Genomic DNA, 12475 nt, shown 5'->3' on the forward strand with positions numbered 1-12475 from the left:
CTATCCTTACCCTCGTATACCCGGAAGGCCTGAGTATACCCAGTCCCGCTCTCGCAGAGCTTATACAATTTTATGCCATACCTGGAGCGCTTGGAAGGAATATACTGCTTGAATCCCAACCTTCCTTTATACTTCATCAGGGATTCATCCACGCAGATTTCCCTTCCAGGTGTATAAGCCTCTGCAAACTTGGCAGCGAGATGGGTCATCAGGGGGCGGATTTTATAGAGCCTATCAAACTGGGGGTGCTCCTTAAGGGGGCACAGGCTGTTGTCGCTAAAATGCATGAAATGAAGAATCATTTCATACCTTCTCCTACCCATGGACTGGGTGTAAATGGGGGTACTAAAGATGGGGCTAGTGCTCCAGTAGGAGCGGATGGAGGGTTTTTTTATAATTTCCATTAGCATAGTTAATGCCCAGAATTTAAGAAATTCTGGCACGTCTATGGGGGTCCATGGCTGCTTTGAAAAATAGGAGTCAGGGCTAGCAGCACGGCACTGCTGGGCATAGATGTTGGATTGGGAGACAATGTCTCCCAAGACATCTTCTCCCAAAAAAATCTGCACAAGCTGCAATGGGGTAAATCCTGTAACATCAATACTGATAGCTGGTGTATACCTATTGGGCACTACCCACTCCTCGGGTGCAATGCCACTACTTGTGGCAGTGGACCCAGCAGCCACAGATACATCACTAGATGTATCTGTGAACTGACCAAAATCAAAATCTGACGCTGTGTCAGTGGCCTCAGAATCTGAGGCCAAAAATGCATACGCTTCCTCAGCAGTATACACGCGCTGCATTATAAAATAATTAACCCCTAGCCAAAAAAACACAACAAAAAAACCAGTGAGATAAAAGGTGCTGCTGCTATGGGATCAACCCCTAAGGACTGATCTACAGCAAAGGAGGGGTTAATGATACAAATAATATGAAATAATATAAAATATAAAGTATAAAAAATGTGGATAAAAATAAAAGTGCACAAACAGCACAAAAGTGCTGATGTGCAATATCACTGCCTATGCAGTGATCAACAATAAGGAAGGGGTTAAAAAAAATAGAGGGGCTCTTATAAGAGCCTTTTGTGTAAATTTTTATTTTTGATAAGTTTTTATCAAAGTGTACCTGCTTTCTCACGATCTGTCTCTCTCCCTCACTAAAAGCAAGTGATGGAGGGAGGCAGGTCTTTACCGGTCAAAGGCAAATCTTTATAAACATTGCCTTTGACCGAACAAATCAAGATCACTCTCCTAAATAGTAAAAAGGTTAAAAATGAAAGCGTCGGCCCCTTAAAAAGTAATGAGGGAGACGTTATAGACGGGGATCAGGAAAAAGCGAATCTATTAAATATATTCTTCTCTGCTGTATTCACAGAGGAAAATGAAATGCCAGGTAATATACAGCAGGATGAGATAAATGCCCCAGTACATGTCGCCTGTCTAACCCAGGAAGAAGTGCAGTGCCGCCTAAAAAAAATCAAAATAGACAAATCACCAGGTCCAGATGGCATTCACCCCCGCGTTCTAAGGGAGTTAAGTGATGTAATAGACAGACCCCTATTTCTAATATTCAAGGACTCTATAGTGACCGGGTCTGTTCCCCAGGACTGGCGCATTGCAAATGTTGTGCCAATATTCAAAAAGGGGACAAAAAGTGACCCGGGGAATTATAGGCCTGTTAGTTTAACTTCTGTTGTATGTAAACTGTTTGAGGGTTTCCTAAGAGATGCTATTTTGGAGTATCTCAATGAAAATAAATGTATGACTCCATATCAGCATGGGTTTACAAGGGATCGGTCCTGTCAAACTAACCTGATCAGCTTTTATGAGGAGGTGAGCTCAAGACTGGATCGGGGAGAATCGCTGGATGTCGTATATCTTGATTTTTCCAAAGCATTTGATACGGTGCCACATAAAAGGCTGGTACATAAAATGAGAATGCTTGGGCTGGGGGAGAATGTGTGTATGTGGGTAAGTAACTGGCTCAGTGATAGGAAACAGAGGGTGGTTATTAATGGTACATACTCTGAGTGGGTGACTGTTACTAGTGGGGTACCACAGGGGTCAGTTTTGGGTCCTATTCTTTTTAATATATTTATTAATGACCTTGTAGAGGGATTGTATAGTAAAGTATCAATCTTTGCAGACGATACTAAGCTCTGTAGCGTGGTTAACACAATAGAGGACAGTGCACGATTACAAATGGATCTGCATAGGTTGGAGGCTTGGGCTGGGATGTGGCAGATGAGGTTCAACACGGATAAATGTAAGGTTATGCACATGGGGAAGAAAAATCCAGGCTGGGAATATGTATTAAATGGGAAAACACTGGGGACGACTGACATGGAAAAGGACTTAGGAGTCTTGGTTAACAGTAAATTTACCTGTAGCGACCAGTGTCGGGCAGCTGCTGCTAAGGCAAATAAAATCATGGGGTGCATCAAAAGGGGCATGGATGCCCATGACAAGGAAATAATTCTACCATTGTACAAGTCACTAGTCAGACCACACATGGAATACTGTGTACAGTACTGGGCACCAGTGTACAAGAAAGATATAGTGGAGCTGGAGAGGGTTCAAAGACGGGCAACCAGAGTAATAAGGGGAATGGAAGGACTGCAGTACCCAGAAAGATTATCAGAATTAGGGTTATTTAGTTTGGAGAAAAGACGGCTTAGGGGGGACTTAATAACTATGTATAAATATATAAGGGGGCAGTACAGAGATCACTCCCAGGACCTATTTATACCCAGGACTGTATCTATAACAAGGGGACATCCTCTACGGCTGGAGGAAAGAAGGTTTCTACACCAGCACAGACGGGGGTTCTTTACAGTAAGAGCGGTGAGACTATGGAACTCTCTGCCAGAGGAAGTGGTAATGGTAAACTCAATAAAAGAGTTTAAAAGGAGCCTGGACGTGTTTCTTGAAAGCAATAATATCACAAGTTATGGATAGTAAATTAATAGGGACAGAACGTTGATCCAGGGATTTATTCTGATTGCCATATTTGGAGTCGGGAAGGAATTTTCCCCCTGGTATGGGGCAATTGGCATCTGCTTCATAAGGGTTTTTTGCCTTCCTCTGGATCAACACGGTAGGGACACAATATGTATATAGGTTGAACTTGATGGACTTTGGTCTTTTTTCAACCTTATGAACTATGTTACTATGTTACTATGAGTGATCTTTAGGCTTGGGGTGTCAATCACTGGATGCTGATGGCATCCAGCAACACCCCCTAGTGATGAGAGCGATTTGAAATCGCTTCTGAGGCCATTGCCAGGAGAAGGGCAGCGCCATCTTTGAAGGTAAGTTTACCGGCGGCGCCATGTCGCTAAAAGCTTCGTTTAAGAAACGATCAGAGGTCGTTTCTTCCACTTAGTTGGTGTGGCGCCTCGCATGGCGCCGCCATATTTAAAAGACTTGCCGGCTTTTTTTTATACTAATAAAAAAGCTCCGGGGAGCGATCTAACTGCTCCCCGAGGTTTTTTTTTCTGTGTTGCTGAATGCCTCTATGTCGAGGCATTACAGCAACACAATCTGCTCGAAGAAAGCAATCTTTGATTGCTTTCTGAGCCGATTTAACCCCATGACGGTTCAGGACCGTCAAAGGTCATTCTCCGACCGTTTGTCCATGACGGTCCAGAACCGGCAAAGGTCGCGAAGGGGTTAATTTACACACACGCAATGATACACATATCCTGGGACTTGTTAAACCCTGACATGTACTGTTTTCAAATAAAGACTGGCCATCACATATGCTGGGGTATATACATATGTACTTTTACACACATACACATCCATCCATATTGTGACAGGGAACAGGGCATGGTGGTGGATAACATGTACATTTCCCACAAAATACTGCAGTGCAATGTATTCGATAACCCCAGGGAGAATGTTTTGTTACCAACAAAATAATGGTAATGTTGTAGTTATGTTTGGGTCCCTGGGGTGGAGCATTTGGAGAGAAGGGAGGGCCAGTGCTCCACTCCACAGTTTACTTGCAGCAGGTGATGAAGCCAGTCCAGGAGTTCTGGTTCTCTCAGATTGTTACTCACCTGTTACCAATGAGCAGCAGGGGGCTGCTACAAAAAGGAGCCCTGTGAGTTATTCAGGGGAGAAACATACAAGCAGTGAGTGAGACTGCATTTTCTCCTAACAAATCTGCTGAACGGTTCCTAAACGAAAAAGGTCTGTGCTAAATGTTTTTGTTGTTAGCGGGTAAGCCGTCCAACGATAGTTAGTTGCTGTTTGTTAGTAAGTGCTCAGAGAGCAAGGCTTTTCTTTTTGTTTGTTTTATTTATGTTTGTTTTCAGACCTTTTAATAAAAAGGACTACAATTCTAAAAATATTTTAGCCTTATGTGGTATATCAAACCTTAAGACTGTGTGGTTACATGATCCCAGCTCACAATATATAGATTTCCACACTTCTAATGGTACACAGAGGGCATATAATACCTTTTATTAAATGTTCTCTGTCAGTCCTCTTAAGCCACCTCTGGCCCATCTTTCTCCTCACCCCAACTCCTCCATCAGCCACCTCAGACTCTGCACCTTTACCTACCCTAGTTGACCCCCCTTCTGTCCTATCACTTCCTTCACCTGCCCCTTGTGTCACTCCAACTGCCCCCTTCATCTCTATCTGCCATTTCAGTCTCCTCAGCCCCATAACTGCCCTCTTCAGCCAGCTCAGTCCCCCAACTGATCCATTTTCCCCTGACTGCTCCCTTCAACCACCTGAGCTTTCCATCTAACTCTCAATTTCCAACTGCCCTCTTTAACCACTACCTCTCTCCCCTAGCTGCTTTCTTCAGCCACTTAAGACCACAACTTCCCCTTCAACCACCTAAGCTTAAATATCAACCTCCCCTTCATCTCCTCAACTGCCCGATTGAGCTCTACACCTTTCAGCTACATCAGGGCCATTTCCTGCCCTCTGTCACCCGCTCCCGCAACTCTGTCCCCCGTCGTCCTGCGTCCATCCGTCCTGCTCCCGGTTCCCGGCTACACTTACCTTGTGTAGGCTGGGTGCTCGGCGTGGCGGTTGTGCTCCCCCTGTTGCATGGACGTCAGCGTTGGGGACGTGGTGGCTACCGGCGCCAAATTCCGGCACCAAAAATCCGGAAGCCCTGTTTCCTCTACCTTGGTGTGGTCTTTTGCAAGTTATCCTGTTCAGTAGCGTTCTATGGTGAATTTGACCTTGGCTTGTCCTGACTACCCTCTGATCTGTGATTTGGCTGTGTTTGTTCCTCCACGTGTATGACCTGGACAGTCTAACTACCCTCTTTGGATTCGACCCGTTTTCTGGCTGACTACACGTCCTGTGTTTTGACCCCTGGCTCGTCTGACTCTGCGTTTGGTTTTGCTCTCCGCTATTCCCTGCACTTTTTGTGACGCCTCATTTAGCGAATTGTGCCCTGACCGATTATCTCCGCTTTCCCTATTTCGTGTGGATCTCCCCAGCTATACCCAGAGACTATCTACCTCTCCACATCTACCTACTCCAGGGCCTCCTCACTGTTGGGATCATTGAATACCTGGGGGTTACTTCTTGGCACATTCCTCCAGGAGAAGAACTTCCGCGGTGAGTGCTCCGGTTTATGGTAGACGTGACACCCTCTTAATAGTCCAGTCACTTACGATGGTTTCCTAGCTTTCTACTGCAGGCGCCGGTATGCAACGTCACATGGCCAAGCATCATGCTCAGTGTTACACGATTAGGCCTCAGTTCGTCACTTAACCACTGTGTTAGGTTTAAAAATAATTAACCTCTGCAATGTAGTGATTACAACTCTCTTGTGATACAGGGGTTATTCTTAATGAATGTAATATTCACAGTCTGACAGGTGGAGTGATTTTCAAGTCTGATGAATATGTTAACTGGGGTATAAACCCTTGTTTTCAACTTTTGAGGTTAATATCTCAGTATCTATAGCACAGATTTACTAGCCTTAAAAGTGGACAAGAACTCAACCTAACCTTTCTTTGTTGAAATGTTGGTGGCAAAACATTCACAGGGTTTGGCTATAGGTGTGACATTTAGTTTGGTTCCCAGAAAATACAGATTTGCATGAAATTTGCAGGGCTTTGAAAAGATTGCCAGTCATAAGGCTTGTGTGGTGGCAAAACACAGACCTGACCCTTGTCAAATACATCCTGGAATTCTCTGTATTCAGCTGGCAATAAAGAGGCCAAAGACGTAGACAACATTTTGAACGCTTCCTGGAGTCGGGTGTATGTACATTGTGCCAGTCGAGTGCTGGGTTATGCTTCTGTAACCATAGATATCCCAAAACGACAGGGTAATGGGATGAGGAAATCACCTGCAGTTTGATGATCTCATGATATAGAGCCCCTACAACCATAGATATGGGAACGTTCTTATGTGTAAGGTGGGAAGGCTATAGGGGTCTACCATTGATGGCTTTGATAGCTAGCGGAGAGGCTGCAAGGGTATGAGTGCTTTGTTGCAAAAGCACGGTCTATAAACAAGCCTGCAGGCCTGGAATCGAGTAATGCCTGTGTATATATGGATGTCTCAGTCCAGGAGAGAACAATCAGAATGGTTTGTCTTTGTGGATCTTCGGGGACTCGGAAATGCCACCTAAGGTCTGTCCCCGATAGGACCTCAGGTGCAGCCATTTCCCGGACGGGTTGGGCAAGACTTTAACAGGTGACCCTGTTGGCCACAGTACAGGCACAAGCCATTCATCCTCCTAAAGGCCTGTCTACTCAACAGAGAGGTATGTGAAACCAAACTGCACTGGCTTCACACCGCCTAAGGTCTTGGAACCAGAAGGCCTGAGAGGTGTGGGAGGCATGGATGGGGAAGAAAAGCTCGCTGCCAAATGTGCTGGAGGCCTCTGCAGGCACTCCCTGAAAGGAGGTCTCTCTCTGAGTCTGGTATCAGACTCAGAGATAAAGAGAGAGGTTGATAAAGGATACCAGTTCTTCTAGATCATTAGGTTTATCTCTAGCTGCAATCTCATCTTTAATAGAATCGGAAAGCCCATGTGAAAAAGAAGCCACAAGAGCCTTGCTGTTCCAGCCAACCTCTGCTGCCAGGGTACGGAGCTCTATGGCATACCTGGCAACCTTTTCGTACCCTGTTTAATGGACATAAGCTATGGAGGTGTAGCGAGCCGGAATATCAAATACCCTCTTGAAGGATGCAACAAACTCAGGGTAATTGTGTACAATGGGTTTCTGTGTCTCCCAGAGGGGATTTGCCCAAGCTAGGGCTTTATCAAACAGCAAAGAAATCATAAATCCAACTTTGCTTCAGTTTGTATGAAAGGCCTGGGACACCATTTCAAAGTATATTCTGGCCTGGTTCAGAGACTACAACCAGTACCGCAGCAGGGACTGAGGATGGCCGCAGCCACAGGTTGGCGGGGTGCAGGGTAATGCTAGTGCAAACTGGTTCAAATGCTGGTCCTGCTGGTCCAACCTAGTGAATACATTAGGTATGGGTGGATTGGCTATACCATTTGGATTCTTGGTCCTTGTGTAATGGGGACCAAGAACCAGACAGAGACAGAAAGTATGATGCAAAAAATAAATATATATATCTGTCAGGGCCCGGGTAATCAGGTTGGGTAGGAGTCTCATTGCAGGGGATACTTGGGGTTCTGTCTGCAGACGGTGATGCATGTTAACCGAAGGATAAGACAGACAGGCACAAAGGAATACACCACAGGCAGAATTCCAGGTAATGCTATGTATTGTATATTATGGCAGGACAAACAAATACAGTTTAAACAGTCTCTTAGCAAGAAAACGTACATATGGCAGGAAGCCCACTGGACAGGGCACAAGGCAGGAAGCCCACTTGAAAGGGCACAAGGCAGGAAGCCCACTTGAAAGGGCACAAGGTAGGTAGCCCACTTGAAAGGGCTGAAGACAGGAAGCATTCAGGATCAGATACAAGTCAGGATCAGGTCCTCAGGAAGCCAAATAGCAAGTCAGGAATCAGGTACACAGGGCCAGAGCAAAACGGTCCACCAACTTCAATGCAAAGGCACCTAACAAACAGGAGAGTGTCCAGATATAGGCCTGGTCATTCGGTCAGGTGTGAATGACATAGGCTTCAGGTGAGGGAGGCAGGGTACTAAAGCCTGTTGGTTAGGTCAGGTGTGGTAATGGCATAGGCTTCAGGTAGGGGAGACAGATACAGCATAACCAAACACATCTGAACATAAATACACAGAACATGGATTAAATACATAGCAAACGAAGATCGAATCCTGACAATATCGTGAACAGAAATCATAATCCAAGAGAGTAGCCAGGGTCAGTAGCCAGGCGGGTAATAAGATGAGCCGAGGCCATCACTGGTGGGGGGTGGAGCGATGACGTAACACGTTGTACGTGTGCACGCGCGGCGTGATGGAGCTTGGGTTGTGATGCCTCTGGCCCGGAAAGAGACCCCGTGGAGGCGTTGATGGCAGCAGCCGAGGTGAAGGACGGCCGGCTTTGACGGGCGGCGGTGTGGGCTCGCGGTCGACGCGAACGAACGACGGGGACGAACGACGGGTCTGCAGGCAGTCGGTCTGGCGGCCACGTGGTACGATACTGGGCTGCCGTTATAAATGGGCTGTTGAGTAGTTGCCTTTTGGAGCGAGGTGGAGTTAACTTGGTTGCTGATCTTGAGGCTGTGGAGGAGGCTGTGGAGGAGGCTGTGGAGGTCCTGGAGTTTGTGGAGTTGGTGTTTGTGCTGGAACACTGGGAGGTGTTGGAGGCAGTAGCTGCATCTGAAGATTGATGGCGTCCTGGTGACTATATACAAGTTTATTCTCTTATATTTGAATATACAGAAGGACACAGACGTTCTGGCTGACACATCAATATAGACAAATTTTTATTAATATACATGGCGGCTATTTACATCAAGTGACTGTCCGGTTGTATTCTGCAATATGTTCCCAGTGTATAGTAATACACATGTTGGTGATTACATATAAATAACTTAACGTTGATACCCAGAAGCAGATCACAAGATAAAACATTTTGGAACAGACACCATTTTTTTTTTTTTGCAGTATTGCCTCCACATGCTTATGGGGTAAAGTTGTCATATACAAAATCTCCGGAGTGGAGCATAACTGTCTGACCATTAAATTGAGACCAATTATCTCAAGTTCCCGTCTGGTAATATTCCTTTATATTACCCATACACCCCTGGCATATTGCTAGAGAAGACTTTATATATATCTAAAGAGGATTACACAAACCCTAACATATCAAGTCTTATAAAGCAGGGGGCCGGGAGAACACTGACACGCTAAAGGAATAAAAGAAAGAAAGAATTAAACGTATAGGCACCCTATGAGGTTTTGAATCGCAAAAATCTAATAAATAGTACACTGGGAAGCCAGATTTATCCTCTTAAAATAAGTCAAAGAGACGAGGAGGAGAAGTAGTTCAGGATGGCGACAAGGAAAACTACTGAAAAACCAAAAAGGGATAAAAGAGACGACAAGAAAGATAGACCTGATAAAAGACTGTCTTTTTTCTCCCCTCAAGTATCTAGACCTGAAAACGAAAGGTCAGATCCAGAGCTTGTAATGAATAGATCAAGCTCTGGTGAAGAGGAACAACATACGAGGATGCCTCCACTCCCAGATATGACATCTCAAATTCATGAACAGTTGAGAGCAGCCCTAGATATACAATTCGATAGGATAAAACAAGAAATCCATACACAGATCCAAGACTTAAAAAGCGACTTTCTAGCGGTTGCCACCCGAGTTAAATTAAATGAAGAGAAAATAGAAAATCTAATAATGGTAGACTCGCAACAGCAAGACAACATTAAGTTGCACAGTGTAAAAATCGATTTACTTGAACAAAAAATTGCAGACCTTGAAGATCGGTCAAGATACTTAAATCTGAGATTTAGAGGGATCGCAGAAACAATTTCTAACGAAAACCTAGAGAAATTCCTTAAAGATTTCCTCACAAAAATTGGAGTGGATCAAGAAGGACATACACCTATTTGGGAATGTTACCATAGGACAGCTAAAGCTCCAAATTTACCACAAGAAATCCCGCGAGATATCTTGGTCTGCTGTATAAACTCCCGAATAAAAGATAAAATCTTGAGAGCGCACAGAGAAGTGACCTTGCAGGAACCATTTAACAAGATCAGAATACTACCGGATTTGTCCTACTACACAAGAATGAAAAGGCGTCAATATGCATCTGTTACAGAAATACTTAGGAAAAACGCAATTCGTTACAGATGGGCTCATCCGGTGAAAATTATAATCTTTATGATTATAAAAAGTTGGACATTTGATTCACCAGAGAGTCTGAAGAAGTGGCTACAAGAATATAAAATTCAATAGCCCATCTAAATGTATAAAGGATGTGAAAGGGGAATTAATTTTTTTTTTTTTTTTTTCCTCTTCTTTTTCTGAAGTGGATAAATAGATCCAAAAGAAGAATAAGAACACTTTATTAATCTGAAAGATACTTTAAGCCCCAACTCTGGGGAAAGGAGATTTATTATTTATTTGGACTAAATATAAACGGTACAATATTACTTGACATGTGGTTCTTTAGGGATTACTAATATATGGATATTATGATTTTTTTTTCTATCTATGTAATTAAATTTAAAGTAATTACACATATAACGATATATAATATGATTTATAGAAAGGGTTATACAGTTGGATTTACAACACATAAAGAGATATTAATGGAATGATAATTTCAGTAAACACGTGCACTAAATAACACGACTTAAAGGTCTCACAATAATGGCTGTGTAATACAGCAGGAATATGAATTTTTTTTTTTTTTTTTTATATTTATGTAACTAAATTTAAAGTAATTATACACATAATGACACACAACACGTTATAACTCAACGGGAGAAATATCCTGCGTGTATTAATAGAAAGGGACATATAGTTGGATTTAAAACATATAAAGAGATATTAATGGAATGATAACTTTAGGAAACACGTGCACTAAATAACTGGATTTAATAGGCTTCACAATATGGCCGAGTAATGTGTTAGATATATGATATGTATAAATTTATAAAATAAGTTTTACACATGGAGAAATGACACAATTTTTTTTTTTTTTCTTTTAACACATGACGGTTACTCACATCAAGTGATTGTCTGGCTGTATTTCGCTTTATGTTTGTAGTGTATAGCAATACACATGTTGGTGAATATATATAAATAACTTAATCGTTAATATCCAGAAATTGATTACAAGACAAAACACGTTTGGAGTGGATTATAATTTTGGCTGTGTATTATTTTTTTATTTTTTTATTTTTTAATACATGACGGTTATCTACATCAAGTGATTGTCTGGTTGTATTCCGCTATATGTTCGTAGTGTATAGCAATACACATGCTGGTGATTATACATAAATAATTTAATCGTTAATACCCAGAAACTGATTATAAGACAAAACATTTGTGGAGTGGATAACAACTTTGGCTGTGATTTTTTTTTTCTTTTTTTTTCTTTTAACACATAACGGTTATTTACATTAAGCGATTGTCTGGCTGTATTTCGCTTTATGTTTGTAGTCTATAGCAATACACATGTTGGTGAATATATATAAATAACTTAATCGTTAATATCCAGAAATTGATTACAAAACAAAATACGTTTGGAGTGGATTATAATTTTGGCTGTGTATTATTTTTTTTTATTTTTATTTTTTAATACATGACGGTTATCTACATCAAGTGATTGTCTGGTTGTATTCCGCTATATGTTCGTAGTGTATAGCAATACACATGCTGGTGATTATACATAAATAATTTAATCGTTAATACCCAGAAACTGATTATAAGACACATTTGTGGAGTGGATAACAATTTTTGGCTGTGTTTTTTTTTTTTTTTTTTTTTCCCCCTCTCTATTCTTGAAGACCGGACCAGAAAGAGAGTTAAGAACATTAGACACACCCGGGCTCCAAAGCCATTAGAGTAATGGCTAATATATTCCGCAATGATAAATTGTGGGTTGATTGCGGAAATAGGCAGTTTCATCAAGGGATGTACTACCTACAATTTTATGTTCTTAATGTTTGTATTGTTGTTTTTATGATTGTGGATTCCAAGTCTTTGTCATACAGGATAACTATGGTGTTTGAGCTACTGGGGGATAGGCAAAGTTGTAAAAATGAGCCAGATTAGATACGGGACAATAAATACGCAGGGCCTTAACTCCATTCAAAAGAGATCTTTAGTTTTGCAGAGGTTATGGAAAGAGAAGATAGATGTGTGTTTTTTGCAAGAAACTCATTGGCGAATAATGGACAAAAGTAATATAAAAAAACAGAGGTTCCCAATTTGTATAGAGGCTTCGTTGAAAACAAAAAAAAAAAGAGGAGTGGCCATTTTATTTTCCAAAGATTTGGATGTAAAATTTAAACATGTTGAAGCCGATTCGGAAGGCCGATTTATTATTGCAGTGGTTGAG

The 12475-nt window shown here is 42.3% G+C and overlaps 1 protein-coding gene across 1 annotated transcript in view; it reads left to right on the forward strand.

Annotated features, from left to right (window-relative positions):
* Window positions 1–12475, forward strand: part of LOC128469652 (serine/threonine-protein kinase SBK1-like) — a 53559-nt gene that overhangs the window by 18676 nt on the left and 22408 nt on the right. The gene's annotated exons all lie outside the window — the stretch shown is intronic.

The sequence above is a fragment of the Spea bombifrons genome, chromosome 12 (assembly GCF_027358695.1).
Source record: "Spea bombifrons isolate aSpeBom1 chromosome 12, aSpeBom1.2.pri, whole genome shotgun sequence".
In the NCBI taxonomy this organism is placed as follows: domain Eukaryota; kingdom Metazoa; phylum Chordata; class Amphibia; order Anura; family Pelobatidae; genus Spea; species Spea bombifrons.